This window comes from Heteronotia binoei, chromosome 5, assembly GCF_032191835.1.
Source record: "Heteronotia binoei isolate CCM8104 ecotype False Entrance Well chromosome 5, APGP_CSIRO_Hbin_v1, whole genome shotgun sequence".
Taxonomy (NCBI): Eukaryota; Metazoa; Chordata; class Lepidosauria; order Squamata; family Gekkonidae; genus Heteronotia; species Heteronotia binoei.
Window position 1 is genome coordinate 4,618,951 of NC_083227.1, and position 18,311 is coordinate 4,637,261.

An 18,311-nucleotide genomic window follows, 5' to 3' on the forward strand; every position below is an offset into this window, starting at 1 on the left:
TCAGAATGATGCAGTGCTATTCAGTATTTCGATTCATTCCTCATCACAACGGAATGGCACCCATGAAAGATCCTTACCCAGAGAGGCCACATTCTCATAGTTCTCCAGCATGACTTCCCTGTACAGAGCTCTTTGTCCCGGATCCAGCAGGGCCCACTCTGCCTCCGTGAAAGAGACGGACACCTCCTCCAAGGAAAAGGGACCCTGGAAGAAAAAGCAGATTCCCTCCTCTTCAGAGATCATGCCAGGCAGAGATGGCACACTGGAAGGGAGTCGTCTGGGAAGGTATGGAAAGTAAGGCTTGGGATGGTTAAATGGAACAGTATTCAAGGGATCTCTCACACAGACCCTTTGTAGAAACAGAAGGAGCAAAAACGCCTCTGAGAAAATAGGAGGGACTCGGGCTGTGCCCCCCCACCCCAATCTCTCCTACCTGGATTGCAGGTTCAGCAGCCGTTTCTACCCTTCTGAAAAGACGAAGGCTCAACAGCATCTCTTCACTGCCTGTTCCTGAGACAAGGGAGGAAGGAAGGTTGCTGGCTTATTTGTTCCCTGCTTCACACACCTCCTTTCTGGGGCTGTGAAACCTTACCATTTTTATTACATTCTGGGAGAGGCAGAAGAGAAGCACCAGGGACCTATGAGCCTCAGGGATTATAAATGCTGCCAGAATATTTCAGACTTCTGTGAGACTTGGGTTTCCTCTATGGCAGGGGTGGCCAAGGGTAGCTCTCCAGATGTTTTTTGCCTACAGCTCCCATCAGCCCCAGCTATTGGCCATGCTTGCTGGGGCTGATGGGAGTTGTAAGCAAAAAATATCTGGAGATCTACCATTGGCCACCCCTGTTCTATGGAGAGGGAAAGGGGTTGGTGGAAAAGCCATAGCATGAAACTTCACTGTCACAATGTACCAGATGCGAATCAAGCAGTTCTGGAGAGTTGAAGGTAATAAGAATGATTTTTCAGAGTGTCTCTGGGCATGTTAAGTTCACAACCAGATTTTCAGCCAGATGCAACTTCAACAAGATATCACATCTGTCCCAAGTCCCACCCCAAAACTCTCCCCAAAGTTCCTGGCAGTGCTGGGCCATCGCCTGCCATCCCTCCTCCACCCCCTGCTGCCCACAGCAGCCCCCCAGGTGACCCTTCAAGCACAAGCACAGAAGCCACAGTTCCCCATTAGTATTTGCAACCAGGGACACGTTTTCAGAGTTCGAGTGCCCCAGAAAGTGGAGGTTCCCTTTATTCACCAGGCTGAAGAGCTCTGCTGAGGCTGATCTACCTTCCCCCCACTTTGGCAAGTTGAGACTCTGATGGAAAAAAGGTGAGATGTGATTTTTTTTAATATAATGAGAGACACTGACCTCCAGGAATTTTTCTAATCTCCTTTTAGAGGCATCACAGTTTGTGGACATTGAGTACCACCAATTAACTCTGTGTTGTCTATAGAAATACGTATTCCCACCCCCACCCCCCCGGACCTGAACTCTCTTCCCACCTCATTCACCGGCTGCCCCAATTGCATTCAGGCACAAGGAGTCCTTACCACAGAAGAGGGTGTCTTGGGCACGCTCCACCGCCGGCACCCTCTGCCCCTGCTCCAAGAAAGCTCCTTCTGCCTCAGGGATTGCAGCTTCCATCTCCAAAGGTGGTCCCCACATCTGAAACAGCAGCCAGGGAGAGGGGTAAGAGATGGAATGGAAAAGAGACCAAGGAAGGGATCCTGCCCCACTCCCAGATTCTGCACCCTTCTCTCAGCAGAGTTGGTGAGGTACCTGCAGGGGTCAGAAATCTTCTAGCAGAAGAAGCTCTGGGCAATTATCTTGCAAGGAAACTTTAAGATAAGGTCAGATTTAGTTGCTTGAATTAGACATACAGGAGAGAATCAGCTCACCTGTTCTGCCTGCCTCTTCTCCTCTGCCTGACTCAGAAGGAAACCTTCGGCCAGGGCCACCGCCTGGGAACTGGTCTCCGGCCCACATCCTCTGACCCAACCCTGCATTTCCTGGGGCAGGAGAGTCAGGAACTGCTCCAGAGTCACCAGGTCCAGGATCTGCTTCTTGGTGTGCCTCTCCGGCTTCAGCCACTGGCTGCAAAGTCCATGGAGCCGGCTGCAAACCTCTCGGGGCCCATCGGCCTCATGGTAGCGGAACTGCCGGAAGTGTTGGCAGTGTACATCTGAGGTCGTTGTGTCTTTAGACAGGACCTCTGGCACAGCTCTTTCCCAGAATTCCGCACCACTTCCAGGTGGGATGGGATGGGGACTCTTCCCTGCTCTCTTGCCAGCTCCAGGTCCTTCTGGGTCCTGCTCTTCCATCTCCTTCTCTTGAGTCACCTCCGTCTCTGAAAAGCTGCCTTTATTCACTTGGCTATGAAGGGAGGCTTCTCCCTGAGGGGATGGAGAGAGACAGACAGGAGTGTGTCAAAAGGAAGATACATACACACACAAACCTGCAGACACATAGATGCACATATAAGTACAACTTCCATTCCCCAAGAAAAGCAGGAAATATAACACAAGTCCTTCATCCAGAGAATTATCGGTTTTCTCCAGGCTCCGTATTCCCACTCACCCTGAAAGAAGGACCATTTTCCAGACTATTTGGAATAAAGCCTATGAAAAGACTCTGAAGACCTTTGTATGGCTACTAATTATCTCAGTGGTGGAGATCGTAGTTGGGGGGAGGGTCAGCCAAAATACCTGCCATTGCGAGAAGCCAATCAGCATGTGTGACGGAACCGGCCCGATTCTGCCTTCAGACCCGGTCCCGTCAGCTCCCTATTGAGTCGCCAACTCCTGGAGGGAGCTATTTCTCCTCCTGCCCCTTGGGCGCGCTGCCACCACCTGCTCAGTCCCGGGGTTCAGATTGAGAGGAACAGGACTCCCAATCCCCCTCTCCAGCTGTGAGGCCAGGCCTCAAGGTCCTCTGCCACCCTGTACTTGGGTTTCACAGAGACCTCAGCACTTCTTTGGGGCACCCCTGGAGGATTGGCACCTGATCCAACTGCATGCCTTCCTCCTTCCCCGGGGCCCCCTTCTTGACACAGCGTGGTCTAAAGCGGTCTGGGGATCTATGTGGTACAGAGATTGACTGCCAGTATTTAAAACAGAAAAAACATTTATTTAAAAGAGAAAAAGATAGGGAAAGAAAAACAAAACAAAAACAGTTGCCTTTAAAAAGTTAGCACAGCACAGCACACGCACAGCAAACAGCATAACAAAATAAAGGTGGTTTTTAAACGCATCGTATTGTCCCTGGTCTACACTTGCCCTGCCTATGAGAATGACTTACTTGGTCTGACTGCCTGGGGCCTCCCAGGCAGGAGCCTCCACTGCTCACCACATGCTCGCTCGAGCGCTGGCTTCCAACTGCCCTTCTCTTCCTGCTAACACACATGCAAAGAACAAAAGCACTTCCTGCCTCTCTAGGAGACTTTCCCCCTAGAGTTGTTGGTTTGGCTCTGGAAGGGAGGGGGGGGGGTTGGAGGGAGGCTACAAAGCCTGCTGAGGAATTTACTGATCCCTGCCAATGAAGCAAACTCTGTGAAAACGGGGGGGACCAGCGAGAAGGTGTTGCTACGGATGCAGTAATGCAGGAGAGGCCATTGCAGTGACCATCTGCCAGGCATAGCCAGACAGTGACCACGCGGCGTTCACTACACCGGGAGAGGAGAGGCTATGTATTGCGCATGCACTTTCCCTGGGGGGGTAGGATTCCCAGAGGGAGCCCACCCCCACCCACCCCTACGTCATGGTGCGACCGAATTGTCCGGCGGTATAACCGGATGGGCAGGCTGGGCCCACCAACTTTGTCAGCCTAAGAGAAGGAAAACTCTAACATCAAACCCGGGCAGATAGAGCTCGTTAATGTAACACCTACCACCTGGAGGACTCACTGCCGGCGTCCCGGCTTACTGGGCCATGGCAGATGACCCCCAGGTGAAAGGGTGGAGCCAGTACCGCGCACACTGCGCTTCACCTAAAAAATTCCTCTGCGCAGGCCTGAAGGGCATATCCACACACACAACCCACAACGCATCAAGTCCTGCAGCGATAGGCAAGGGGCGAAACGGCAGGTGGAAGGTGCCACTGGAAGCCACAGTCCTGATCCTGCATGTAGGCGGTTCAGGATATTGGTCGCCTGATGCTAACCCGGAGACGAAAGCATCTTTCGGCAGCACCCTGAACGACCAAGCAGCCTTATCTAGGGACAGCACTGCTTGCTCCACACGGAGAGGGGCCTAGAAAAGGTGGCCTAAACAAAGCTCGTCTCCCCCACCCCAGTTGGCTAGCCGCGGTCAACGGGCATCCTTACTTGCGGTCGAAAAATAACAACAAAGAAAAGGCATGCACCTGCCTCACAAAGTGTGCAAAGACTAAAGCTTGCGTGTTGGAACATCAGAACCATGCTTGACACAGTAGGCAGTGGTCGCCCTGAACGACGCTCTGCTCTAGTTGCCCACGAACTTCTCAGGTTGAATATCGACATAGCAGCTCTCAGTGAGGTCCGTTTCCCTGAGGAAGGTAGTCTTCAAGAACACGGTGCTGGCTATACCCTCTACTGGTCGGGTAAGTCAAAGGCTGAGAGCCGCCTTTCTGGCGTTGGCTTCATGGTCAGGAACTCCATTGCCTCCAAACTCGAAAACCTTCCAACAGGTCACTCAGATCGCATCATGTCCATGCGCCTCCCACTTCAAAACAAGCAGCATGCAACAATCTTCAGTGTGTATGCCCCAACCCTTCAAGCAGATCCTGCAGAAAAGAACAAGTTCTATGCTGATCTACGCAACCTCGTACGGAAGACCCCTACAGAGGACAAGGTGATCATCCTTGGCGACTTCAATGCCAGAGTAGGTAAAGACTCGGAAGCCTGGAAAGGAGTACTTGGCAAACACGGCATTGGCAACTGCAATGACAACGGGTGCCTCCTGCTAGAATTCTGCATGGAGCACCAGCTCACCATCACCAACACTATCTTCCAGCAGAAGAACAGTCTGAAGACAACCTGGATGCACCCACGGTCCAAGCATTGGCACCTTATCGACTACATTCTGGTGCGCCAGAGAGACCTTCGAGATGTCTTACACACCCGAGTAATGCCCAGCGCAGAATGTCATACGGATCATCGTCTTGTACGCTGCAATCTCCGTCTTCACTTTAAACCCACACCCAGGAGAGGAGGTATCCCTCGGAGGAAGTTTCAGGTTGGCAGCCTCCAGTCAGCCGAAGTTAAAGCTGCCTTCCAGGCAAAACTCCAGTCAAGAATTGAGGACCTCAGTTGCCCCACAGACCCTTCTCCAGAAGCACTCTGGGAACACCTAAAAACTACCGTCCTGCAGATCTCTGAAGAAGTCCTCGGGTTCTCCACAAGGAAGAACAAGGACTGGTTTGATGAGAACAATCAAGAGATCCAAGAATTACTGGCAAAAAAGAGATCTGCCTACCAAGCACATCTTGCTCAGCCCTCCTGTCCTGGGAAAAAAGCAACCTTTCGCGCTGCATGTAGCAACCTCCAGCGCAAGCTTCGAGACATTCAGAACGAGTGGTGGACCAAGCTTGCAGAGAGAACCCAGCTGTGTGCAGACACTGGTGATTTAAGAGGGTTCTACGAAGCCCTGAAGGCAGTATATGGTCCATCATATCAGGCTCAGAGTCCCTTGCATAGTGCAGACGGCCAAGTGCTCCTCACAGACAAGGCATCCATACTGAACCGGTGGTCGGAGTATTTTCAGGTTCTCTTCAGTGCCAACCGCGTAGTTCAAGATTCAGCAATCCACCTCACCCCACTTCAACCGGTGAAAACAGAGTTGGATGAGATCCCCACCCTAGAAGAGACTGTTAAAGCCATCAAGCAACTGAAAAGTGGCAAGGCAGCAGGAGTTGATGGAATTCCACCAGAGATCTGGAAGCATGGGGGCAGAGTACTACATAGCTCACTTCACAAAGTACTTGTCACCTGCTGGGAACAAGGCAAGCTACCACAGGACTTTCGCGATGCAGTCATCATCACTCTACACAAGAACAAAGGAAAAAAGTCAGACTGCTCCAACTACCGGGGGATAACCCTGCTCTCCATCGCAGGCAAAATCCTTGCCAGAAAACTCCTGAACAGACTGGTGCCCACCATTGCAGAAGAACTCCTCCCAGAGAGCCAGTGCGGCTTCAGAGCTAACAGGAGCACCACCGACATGGTATTTGTTCTCAGGCAGCTCCAAGAGAAATGCAGGGAACAGAACAAGGGTCTGTATGTGACTTTTGTCGACCTTACCAAAGCTTTCGATACCGTTAGCAGGAAAGGCCTGTGGCAAATCTTGGAACGTTTAGGATGTCCCCCAAGGTTCCTCAGCATGATCATCCAGCTACACGAAGACCAGCGAGGCCAAGTCAGACACTGCAACGACCTCTCGGAGCCCTTCCCAATAGGCACAGGTGTAAAGCAAGGCTGCGTTCTCGCGCCAACTCTCTTTACGATCTTCTTTAGCATGATGCTTCAAAGAGCCGCAGTAGATCTAGATGAGGACGATGGTGTCTACATCCGCTATCGCACCGATGGCAGCCTGTTCAACCTGAGGCGATTAAAGGCACACTCCAAGACAATGGAAAAACTCATCCGAGAGCTACTGTTTGCTGACGATGCTGCACTCGTCTCCCACTCGGTATCAGCTCTGCAGCATATGACGTCCTGCTTTGCAGAGGCTGCCAAGCTATTCGGCCTAGAAGTTAGTCTGAAGAAGACAGAAGTTCTCCACCAGCCTGCACCCCAGGAAGATTATCACCCTCCCTGCATCACTGTGGGTGAATCAGTTCTGAAGACAGTCCAGCAGTTCAGCTACCTGGGGTGCATCATCTCCTCAGATGCCAAGATCGACAAGGAGATTGACAACAGGCTGGCAAAGGCAAACCGTGCATTTGGCCGACTGCACAAAAGAGTGTGGAGCAACAAGCATCTGAAAAAAGGCACAAAGATCAATGTTTACAAAGCGGTTGTGATGACAACCCTCATCTATGGCTCCGAATCGTGGGTTTTATACCGTCATCACCTGCGACTCCTTGAGCGCTTTCATCAGCGCTGCCTTCGCACCATCCTCAACATCCACTGGAGTGACTTTGTGACCAACACTGAAGTCCTCAAGCGGGCAGAGGTTACCAGCATCGAGGCACTGCTGTTGAAGACGCAGCTGCGCTGGGCAGGGCATATTTCTAGGATGGAAAACCACCGCCTTCCCAAGATTGCCCTGTATGGCGAACTCTCCACCGGCCATCGAAATAGAGGGGCACCAAAGAAGAGGTACAAGGACTCCTTGAAGAAATCCCTTAGCACCTGTCACATCAACCATCACCAGTGGTCTGACCTAGCCTCAGATCGCAAAGCATGGAGGCACACCATCCACCAGGCTGTCTCTTCCTTTGAGAACACACGCATAGCTGGTCTTGAGGACAAAAGGAGATTGAGGAAGAATCGCACTGCTACAGGACCAACCCTAAATCAGACTTTTCCCTGCAGCCGCTGTGGCCGGACCTGCCTGTCCCACATTGGTCTTGTCAGCCACCAGCGAGCCTGCAGCAAACGTGGACTATTGCACCCTTCTTAAATCTTCGTTCGCGAAGCCAAGCCGAGAGAGAGAGAGAGCCAATGAAGCACCAGCACTCTAAGATGGTGTTTCTCCACAGCATGAATCATACATTCATATGATCCCATCTGGGATTCCTTTCTGGGCCTCCTGACTCCCAAAAGGCAGGCTTCAAAGTCTTGTCGGCATCTCCCTGAACAAGATCTGAAACCCCACCCCCCACCCCTCCTGGGACTGTGCCCTGGCGTTTCTCCCTGTTGTGCTGCCTGGGGGTCTGTGCCTCTCTCGCCTGGCAAAAGGATGCCCGTCCTCCCACCCTAACCCCAGTGCAGGAGGGGGAATCTGGCATCCTGTCACATCTGTCTCTGCCAAGTGAGCTGTGGAGGGATGGGGCAGGGCGATGCGTTGGCAAACCACCCCGTAGAAAGCCTGCCGCGAAAACGTTGTGAAAGCAACGTCACCCCAGAGTCTGAAACGACTGGTGCTTGCACAGGGGACCTTCCCTTTCCTTCCAACGTAGAGATCAGTTCCCCGGGAGAAAATGGCCCACCCAGGACAGCCCCGGCTTGCAATGATCCCCGCCTCCCTCCCCCCCCTCCAGAACCTAAAAGTTTATCCCCCCCCCTTCCTCCTCCAAGACTTACTTCCAAGTAAACTTTCCGGGGATCCGGCTGCTGCAAAGCGTTTCTCTCCAGCTGCTGCTTCTCCCACCATCCAGGCCTCCTTAGCTCTGCAAATGCAAACCCCTCCCCCAGGAAAAGCCCCTTTCCTCTCCTGCCCCCCCCCTTGCTCGGCCTCTCTAGCAAGCAGCTCCGCGGTTTTAACCCTTTCAGTGCTGCAGAGGAAGGCGAAACGCGTCTTGCTGCCGTCATCCACGCCTTGTGCTGCTCAGTGGGGCTGCTCGGGAGTAACCCTGCTGCAGGGGGTTGCGCTCCTCCCGGGGTGTCCCGTGCTGTTCAGGCAGGTCAGGAAAAGGAGGCTGCAGCTGGGTCCCCCCTCCTTAGTCCTCCCCCTTCTAGAACAAGGTCCTAAAATTCATGGGGGGGGGCGAAGGGGGGTTAGTGATGATGAGATGAGAGTCTTCTTTAAATGCACCATTGAGCGTCTCTGTTGCCCCCCCCCCCCCCAGAGAAAACCTGGTGGGACCAATAGGGCTTTGATGCCACAGAGCCCCCCCCTCTGCAGTTGCCCTCTCCTGGGGGGGGGGCTGATCTCTGTGGTCTCTGGAGACAAGCACTGGTATTCCAGAAGATCTCCAGGCCCTCCCTGGAGGTTGGCAATCCTGTACCAATTGAGGCACGAATCCCATGGCAGCTTCCTTGGGGAGGTAGGGGGAGGGGAGAAAGAGCTTGCTTTGCCAGGCTCTCTCAATCGCACAGCAGAGCTACTGAGCCAAGCCTCTCTTCCTTCTCTGTTAGCTGAGATTCCACCCTCTCTGGTCCCCTGGGAAGGAAGGAAGGAAGGAAGGAAGGAAGGAAGGAAGGAAGGAAGGAAGGAAGGAAGGAAGGAAGGAAGGAAGGAAGGAAGGAAGGAAAAAGCCAGAGCTTCCTTTGCCCAGTACAAATACAAAGAGAGCACCTTTAAGAACAAGAAGTGCTAATTTTTAAGCCTGTTTTATGGAGTTTTAGAAAAAAATCTTTGTTTCATGTAGATTTTCTGGACTGTGTAGCCATGGTCTTGGCGTTGTGAGACCTGAAGTTTTGCCAGCAACTGTGATTGATATCCTCAGAGGTAGAACTCAGAAAACTGAAGTTTCCCCTGGGTTATACCTCTGAGGATGCCAGTCACAGCTGCTGACAAAACGTCAGGTCTCGCAACGCCAAGACCAAGGCCACACAGCCTGGAAAATCTACAACAACCAATGGACTCCAGCCATGAAAGGCTTCAACAACATATAATCTTTAAGCGTGTTTTCTGGATCCTTTATAAAATGTATATCTCTGCCATTTAATCTTAAATAGGTGCACGCATGGCCCAGCCCAGCCAGGTCTCCTTTATGTCGGATCTCGCCCATGTAACAAATGAGTTTGACACCTATGGTCTAGCACAAATTGGAGAGCCAGTTTGGTGTAGTGGCTAAGTGTGCGGACTCTTATCTGGGAGAACCGGGTTTGATTCCCCACTCCTCCACTTGCACCTGCTGGCATGGCCTTGGGTCAGCCATAGCTCTTGGAGTTGTCCTTGAAAAGGCAGCTGCTGTGAGAGCCCTCTCAGCCCCACTCACCTCACAGGGTGTTTGTTGTGGGGGAGGAAGGGAAAGGAGATTGTAGGCCGCTCTGAGCCTCTGTCCTTGAAAGGGCAGCTGCTGTGAGAGCCCCCTCAGCCCCACCCACCTCAAAGGGTGTCTGTTGTGGAGGAGGAAGGGAAAGGACGCTCTGAGCCTCTGTCCTTGAAAAGGCAGATGCCGTGAGAGCCCTCTCAGCCCCACCCACCTCACAGGGTGTCTGTTGTGGGGGAGGAAGGAAAAGGAGATTGTGAGCCGCTCTGAGACTCTTCGGAGTGGAGGGCGGGATATAAATCCAATATCTTCATCTACCTCACAGGGTGTCTGTTGTGGGGGAGGAAGGGAAAGGAGATTGTGAGCCGCTCTGAGACTCTTCGGAGTGGAGGGCGGGATATAAATCCAATATCATCATCATCTTCTTCTTCTAGCACAAGCCCTACAGTGTGCTGGCTGGCAGTTTTATTTCATTTTGGTAAAAAAAATCAAATGAATTCATGAGGATCCAGGCTTTGTTTTTGCGGCATGGTGTCACCACAACTCTATGGAGGAGCGATTTTTGTGGTGCTGCCTATAGTCTAAGACATGGTCTATAGTAGAATTCACTGCCACAGGAGGTGGTGGCAGCTACAAGCATAAACAGCTTCAAGAGGGGATTGGATAAGCATCTGGAGCAGAGGCCCATCAGTGGCTATTAGCCACAGCGTACTGTTGGAACTCTCTGTTTGGGGCAGTGATGCTCTATATTCTTGGTGCTTGGGGGGAGGCACTGTGGGAGGGCTTCTAGCCCCACTGGTGGACCTCCTGATGGCACTTGGGTTTTTTGGCCACTGTGTGACACAGTGTTGGACTTGATGGGCCATTGGCCTGATCCAGCATGGCTTCTCTTATGTTCGTATGGTGTTGGTTTTATTTCATTTCATTGTAAAAATCATACGCATTGATAAGGATCCATGTAGATCCAATTTTTAATTTTTCCATATTATGGGATTATGAATATTGTAGGAATATCATATGAATGGATTTTTCATGTACATCAGCAACCATCTAGAAGGAACAAGGATCAGAGCCGGCCCTTCCACTTGGCAAATTTGGCATTTGCCTAGGGCGCCGGTCCAGGGGGGTGCTGAATTGGGAGCCCCTTCCCCCGTGACTCACAGAGGCCTTCCCTGCTCTCACGCCAGCTTTCTTGCTTTCACTCCAGCTTTCACACTCTCATGCTGCCTTCCCCTCTCTCGGCCAGGTTTCTGGCTCTCATGCTGCCTTCCCCTCTCTCGGCCAGGTTTCTGGCTCTCATGCTGCCTTCCCCTCTCTCGGCCAGGTTCCTGGCTCTCATGCTGCCTTCCCCTCTCTCGGCCAGGTTTCTGGCTCTCATGCTGCCTTCCCTATTCTCGCACTGCCTTCCCTGCTCTCATGCTGCCTTCCGCGCTCTCGGCCGGCTTTCTTGCTCTTGTCCCTTTCCCTGCTCTCATGCCAGGCTTTCTCACTCTCGTGCTGCCTTCCCCGCTCTCGCGCTGCCTTCCCGTCTCTCGGCCGGCTTTCTTGCTCTCCTGTCCCCTTCCTGCCGCCCTCCCCGCCTCCATCTCTTCTCCTTACTGTGCAGGCGATGGGGTGCAGCATCGTGGAGAGGGTGGTGGGAAGCACGCCTGCCTGGGGTGCAGCCCTCCCAGGACTGGCCCTGACAAGGATTCTACTTCATACCGATGAAAGCCATAGCATGACATCCGCTGTTCTGAAGACTGCTATGAGTGGACTCAGCTTTGGGAATTTGGTTTGGCGCAAAACTTGCTATTCATATATCTCCATTTGAATAGATGTATGTTAAATATAGTAACATTGCCCAAGTTCTATTTGTGCAAATATACTTCCCTGGAGGTTGGCAACTGTGTCCCAATTGAAGCACAAATCTCAAAGCAGCCCCCCCAATCCTCCCCGCGGCCCACCCTCTGTCTTTCCCAGCCCCCCTTGGTCTCTAGCCCGGGCCCTATGAGGGGCGTAACCCCAGGAGTGCCCAAATGCAAAGAACTGCCAGTGAAAGGGGGCCAAACCCAAATCCCTCCCCCCAAAAAACCAGGCTGGGCTTCCCTTGGCCCTCTCAGCCAAGAAGGCGGAATGCAAACACTCCCCCCTCCTCCCCCAGGGGCAGCCCCCCCTTACTTGGCCAGTAGAGCTCAGACAACAGTGGAGGGTGGGCAGGCAAGGATGAGCTGCAAGGAATACACCCCTCCTATTGATGCGTTTGCATGGGGGGAACACATGCATGGAAGAGCAATATCATTGGCTGCACTCCCTGACATGGGATCGATGGGGGAGCGGGAGACCTTCTGTAGAAAGAGGAGGGGGTTCGTTCCTTGGGAGGAGGAAACCATTTTCCTGGAGGGAAAATGGGGGGTCTTGTGGGAAGGATATTGTTGTACTTTAGCCTAAGGACAGGCTTATTCTTGCCGTTTATCTGGAATTACTTTCACTTTGCACTTTCTCTGCTTTGCACCGCTTCTATCTCTATGTCAGGGGTGGGGAACCTTTTTTCTGCCAAGGACCATATGGATATTTATAACATCATTCGCGGGCCATAAAAAATTATCAACTTAAAAAACAGTTCTCCGCCGAGGGAGAATGATTCAGGCCAGCAAAATTAATGCAAATAATTGTTTTTCTATTTAAAGTCATGTGGGGAGAGCCTAATCTGGAACACACACACACACATATGGCCCATCGCCCCAGGCAAATGCATAGGTCCAGGGCTTTTTTGTAGAAAAAGCCTAGCAGGAAGTCAGTAGCATATTAGACCACATCCCCTAATATTAGCATATTAGGCCACACCCTCTGGAATAATAAAGTGCAAAGTGAACTGTGACAGTAACCTTTCCAGGCCCTGCAGCAATTCTGGCTGGCCACCCAGGCCCCAGGGAGGCTGCCACATGGCTCCGTTCCGCCCAGCAATCCCTGAGGGCCACACCCAGTGAGGGCCGTATACGGCCCTTGGGACGGAGGTTCCCACCCCTGGCGTAGAGGATGTGCTTAGAAGAATGCTTAGTTTTACCGGTATAGAGTATAATGAAACAATTTATGCTGGCCACCATTTGTTTGCTTACTGTTCCAGCTTGCTTGGCTCTGAGAACCTGTCCTTCCTGTAATCTGTTCAGACACTCAAGAGAAGGATGCTCGCTTCCTTTCTCTATTAGGCACTTTGGAGCAGTGAGGTGGATGATATGCTGGACCATATGCTGAACATGAGTCAACAGTGTGATGCAGCGGCTAAAAAGGCAAATGCAATTTTGGGCTGTAGCAGCAGAAGTATCGTGTCCAGATAGGCTTCCCAATCCCCAGGTCCCAGAGGGGGATCCCCCGGTTTTACAGGCTTCCCCCTTCCCCCAGCCAGCTGGCCGGCAGGGGAAGCGCCTCCCCAGAGCCATCATGCACCTTCATGAACGATTTTCCATAGGGAATTATGGGGCATTGATCCGTGGGTATCGGGGCCTCTGGGGGAGCTGTTTTTTGAGATAGAGGCACCAAATTTTCAGTATAGCATCTAGTGCAGGGGTCCTCAACTACAGCCCACGGGCCAGATGCGGCCCGCTGAGGACGTTTATGTGGCCCACCGGGTTATGGCAAAATCAGACCGGAAGTGACGTTCGACCTAAACTCGCGTTAGCAACGCACACTTCCGGCACTGGGCTTAGGCGGCGGAGACAGAATGTGAGGTGATACCAAGGTGAGGTGAGTTCCCAGGCCAGGGTGTGTGGTGTGGAGAAGGGAGAGAGATGCAGAAGACGGAGAACTGACGGCCCGTGGCCTTGTACAGTAACGGCAGTCCGGCCCTCCAACAGTCTGAGGGACAGTGAACTGCCCCCCTATTTAAAAAGTTTGAGGACCCCTGATCTAGTGCCTCTCACCAAAATACCTCCCAAGTTTCAAAAAGATTGGATCAGGGGGTCCAATTCTATGAGCCCCAAAAGAAGGTGCCCCTATCATTATTTCCTATGGAAGGAAGGCATTTAAAAGGTGTTCAGTCCCTTGAAATGTGATGGCCAGAACTCCCTTGGAGTTCAATTGTGCTTGTCACAACCTTGCTCCTGGCTCCACCCCCAAAGTCCCCTGGCTCCACCCCCAAAGTCCCCAGATATTTCTTGAATTGGACTTGGCAACCCTATGTCCAGATCACGTGAAGTTATGGTATCGCTTTACTCTGCTCTGGTAAGACCTCACCTGGAGGATTGTGTTCAGTTTTGGGCACATTTTAAGAAGGATATAGACAAGCTGGAACGGGTGCAGAGGAGGGCGACAAAGATGGTGAGGGATCTGGAGACCAAGTCCTATGAAGAAATGTTGAAGGATCTGGACATGTTTAGCCTGGAGAGGAGGTGGCTGAGAGGTGATATGATCACCATCTTCAAGTACTCGAAGGGCTGTCATCTAGAGGATGATGCGGAATTGTTTTCTGTGGCCCGAGAAGGTAGGAAAAGAATCAATGGGTTGAAATTAAATTAAAAGAGTTTCCAGCTCAACATTAGAAAGAACGTCCTGACCGTTAGAGCGGTTCCTCAGTGGAGCAGGCTTTCTCAGGAGGTGGTGGGCTCTCCTTCCTTGGAGGTTTTTAAACAGAGGCTAGATGGCCATCTGACAACAATGAAGATCCAGTGAATTTAGAGAGAGGTATTTCTGCAGGGGGTTGGACTAGATGACCCTGGAGGTCCCTTCCAACTCTATGATTCTAAGGTCATTTTCTGTGAATTGCAATTTTTTCTCTGCGTTAATGCCTCCCCCTCCTGCCTGCTGGTGTGGGGCCCAGACTGTGTGTGTGATAGTGGGGAGGTGGGGGGGGTGAGTGGAAAGGAGCTTCCTGCCCATTTGGTCAAGCAGAAAGAAAAAATGCTTCAAGGCCTTTTTACTGCAACAGGTCAATAGCAAATTAATATGACTCTGATGGTTTGATGTTGGACCCAAACCTCAATTCTATTTTTGTTTTGTCCCCACAACAGGCACCATATAAATCTCTCATCTCCGTTTGCATCATTATGTATCTCTTTGCCATAAAACTTAGGTTAGTAAATGCAGCTCCCCCAAGAGCTATGAAACTATGGGGGGAACCCGGCACTGCCCCCTTTACTTCCATCCCTCCTTCCAGGGGATCTCTCAGCTCTTGCACTGGCTTTCCCCGCTCTAGGCCCCTGGGTGACCTGTGTGGTGGAGGAGAAGTGCTTGCAAGCCTGCCTATTTCCCCTTCATTCCCCCCTTCACTCTCATTTAAACATCTGCCTAGCTCAGTGCTCAGAGGCCTACTGTGGTCCCAGTGCTAAGTAGGCTGACTTGAGAGTAAGTCTGCATTAAGGTCCTCCTTGACCTCTGAGAGCTGCACAATATGTGTGAAAGAGCCACATGTGGCTCCCGAGTCAGTTTGGAAACCCCTGGCTTAGGTTTTACCAGCTGCTTTAGTCCAGTCTCAGCTGTATTTATGGCCAGTGACTGATGCATCATCTTCTTCTTTTGTATTTTCGTGTGTGTGCATCTGAAGGACGTGACGACCTCTGGTGACTGACCCCTGCTGGAGGCATGGAGGATATCCAGAGAGGTAGCTAAATAAAGCCTGCCTCTGCTTCCCCACTGCTGGTATTCCAAGGAGGTCTCCCATCCAAGCCCTTGCCAGAGTCCACCCTGCTCGGCTTCTGAGATCTGACAAGATCAGGCTTGCCTGGTCTCTCCCAGTCAGGGCCCAGTTCATTCTGCATCGTGACTCTAACTGGCCCTGCCTGGCAACTAACCCTCCGCCCACCCTTTCTACCTAGATGGCAGGGGGCTTGAGGAAGTTCCCTTTCCCTGTCTCTGAAGAAGTGTGCTTCCACAACGAAGCTTCTACTCAGAATAAAACTTTGTTGGTCCCCAAGCTGACATTGGACACAACCTTTTCCCTAAAAGAAGAAGGAAAAAACAATTTAGATGTGCGGCAAGTCCTTAAAGAGATGGGAGCACCAGCCCACCTCACACGTCTCCTGAGAAACCTATATAAGGATCGAGAAGCAACTGTCAGAACGGGATATGGAGCAACTGATTGGTTTAGAATAGGAAAGGGGGTTCGACAAGGATGCATATTGTCACCCTGCTTATCTAATTTATATGCAGAGTACATCGTGCGGAATGCTGGCCTGAATAAAGCACAAGCCAAAATTAAGATTGCCAGTAAAAACATCAACAACCTCAGATATGTAGATGACACCACTGTAATGGCAGAAAGCGATGAGGACATAAAGAACCTCTTGAGGGTGAAAGAGGAGAGCACAAAAGTAGGCTTGAAGCTCAACGTCAAAAAAACTAAGATCATGGCATCCGGCCCCATCACACCTTGGCAAATAAAAGGGGAAGTCATGGAAGCAGTGACAGACTTCACATTTCTGTGATCCAAGAACACTGCAGATGGTGACTGTAGCCATGAAATTAAAAGACGTTTGCTCCTTGGGAGGACAGCTATGGCGAACCTGAGCAGTATAATAAAAGGCAGAGACATCACCCTGCCAACAAAAGTCCATATATTTATTTTTATTTATTTATTACTTTACATTTATATCCCGCCCTCTCCGCAAGCGGACTATAGTCAAAGCGACGGTATTCCCAGTAGTAATGTATGGCTGTGAGAGCTGGACCATAAGGAAGGCCGAGCGCAGAAGAATAGATGCTTTTGAGCTGTGGTGCTGGAGAAGAATCTTGAGAGTCCCTTGAAGTGCAAGAAGATCCAATCAGTCAGTCCTATGGGAAATCCACCCAGACTGTTCCCTGGAAGGTCAGGCACTGAAGCTGAAGCTCAAATACTTTGGCTACCAAATGAGAAGGGAGCACTCCCTGGAGAAGATCCTGATGCTGGAAAAGACAGAAGGCAAAAGAAGAAGGGGACGGCAAAGGATGAGACGGCTGGGCAGCGTTATTTATGTAACTAACATGAATTTGAGCAGACTTTGGAGGTTGGTGGAAGACAGGAGGGGCTGGCGTGATTTTGTCCGTGGGGTCGCAAAGAGTCGGCGTCAACTGTGTGACTGAACAACAAAAAACCCTGCCCAAGCACTTATAACATTTCTTTCTGATTAGAGTAAGGTTTCTTCTGCAGATTAGAGTCTTTTACATATGAAATAGCGGGAAAGCTCTTTTTATGGGCTAAGAGGTTACATGGATCCTCCTTGTGCGGGTTCCTCGACACAGCAGAAGAGAACATCTCCGACTGAATCACTTTCAAAGCTCCCAACATTAAAATTGTGTCTCCCCTGTGTGGGGTCTCAGTTGCCATCAAGGAGTGCTTCTGCAACAGAATCTCTTTCCACAGTCTGAAAAGCCAAAAGGCTTCTCCCTTACAAGAGTTCATATATGCTTTTGAAAATTGTCACACTGACTGAATCTGCACACTCAAAGGTTTTCTCCCCATGTGCAGGTACTTTGATGCAGCTGAAGAGTGCCACTCGAACCGAATCTTCTCTCACACTCTAAGCACTGAAAAGGTTTCTCGTGTTTGGAGTTTATCAGCAAGTTCAAAAGGGGGTGGGGAGTGGTCTTATTCATTGGGATGCTGTCTCTCCAACATCAAAGCATCCGTTGGGGTCATTAACAAGTCCAGGTGTGGCAAGCCGCGGCCGGACATTTAGAATTCTAACGATTCCTCCCTCTGTGTGTTCTCTGATGCTGTTCAAGACGCCTCCTCTCACTGAATCTCTTTCCACACTCTGAGCATGCAAAAGGTTTCTCCCCTGTGTGGGTTCTCTGATGATACTGAAGATGGCCACTCTGACTGAATCTCTTTCCACACTCTGAGCATTCAAAAGGTCTCTCCCCTGTGTGGGTTCTCTGATGAAGTTGAAGACTGCCATTCTGACGGAATCTCTTTCCACACTCTGAGCATTCAAACGGTTTCTCCCCTGTGTGGGTTCTCTGATGACGTTGAAGATTGCCACTTTCACTGAATTTCTTTCCACACTCTGAGCATTCAAAAGGTCTGTCCCCTGTGTGGGTTCTCTGATGACATTGAAGAGTGCGACTCTCACTGAATCTCTTTTCACACTCTGAGCATTCAAAAGGTTTCTCCCCTGTGTGGGTTCTCTGATGACGTTGAAGACTGCCACTCACACTGAATTTCTTTCCACACTCTGAGCATTCAAAAGGTTTCTCCCCTGTGTGGGTTCTCTGATGAAGTTGAAGACTGCCACCCCGACTGAATCTCTTTCCACACTCTGAGCATTCAAAAGATTTCTCCCCTGTGTGGGTTCTCTGATGACGTTGAAGATTGCCACTCTCACTGAATTTCTTTCCACACTCTGAGCATTCAAAAGGTTTCTCCCCTGTGTGGGTTCTCTGATGAAGTTGAAGACTGCCACTCCCACTGAATCTCTTTCCACACTCTGAGCATTCAAAAGGTTTCTCCCCTGTGTGGGTTCTCTGATGACGTTGAAGACTGCCACTCACCCTGAATTTCTTTCCACACTCTGAGCATTCAAAAGGTTTCTCCCCTGTGTGGGTTCTCTGATGAAGTTGAAGACTGCCA

The 18,311-nt window shown here is 51.1% G+C and overlaps 1 protein-coding gene across 1 annotated transcript in view; it reads right to left on the bottom strand.

Annotated features, from left to right (window-relative positions):
* Nucleotides 1–18,311, bottom strand: part of LOC132571576 (zinc finger protein 420-like) — an 895,908-nt gene that overhangs the window by 414,660 nt on the left and 462,937 nt on the right. The window lies entirely within an intron of this gene.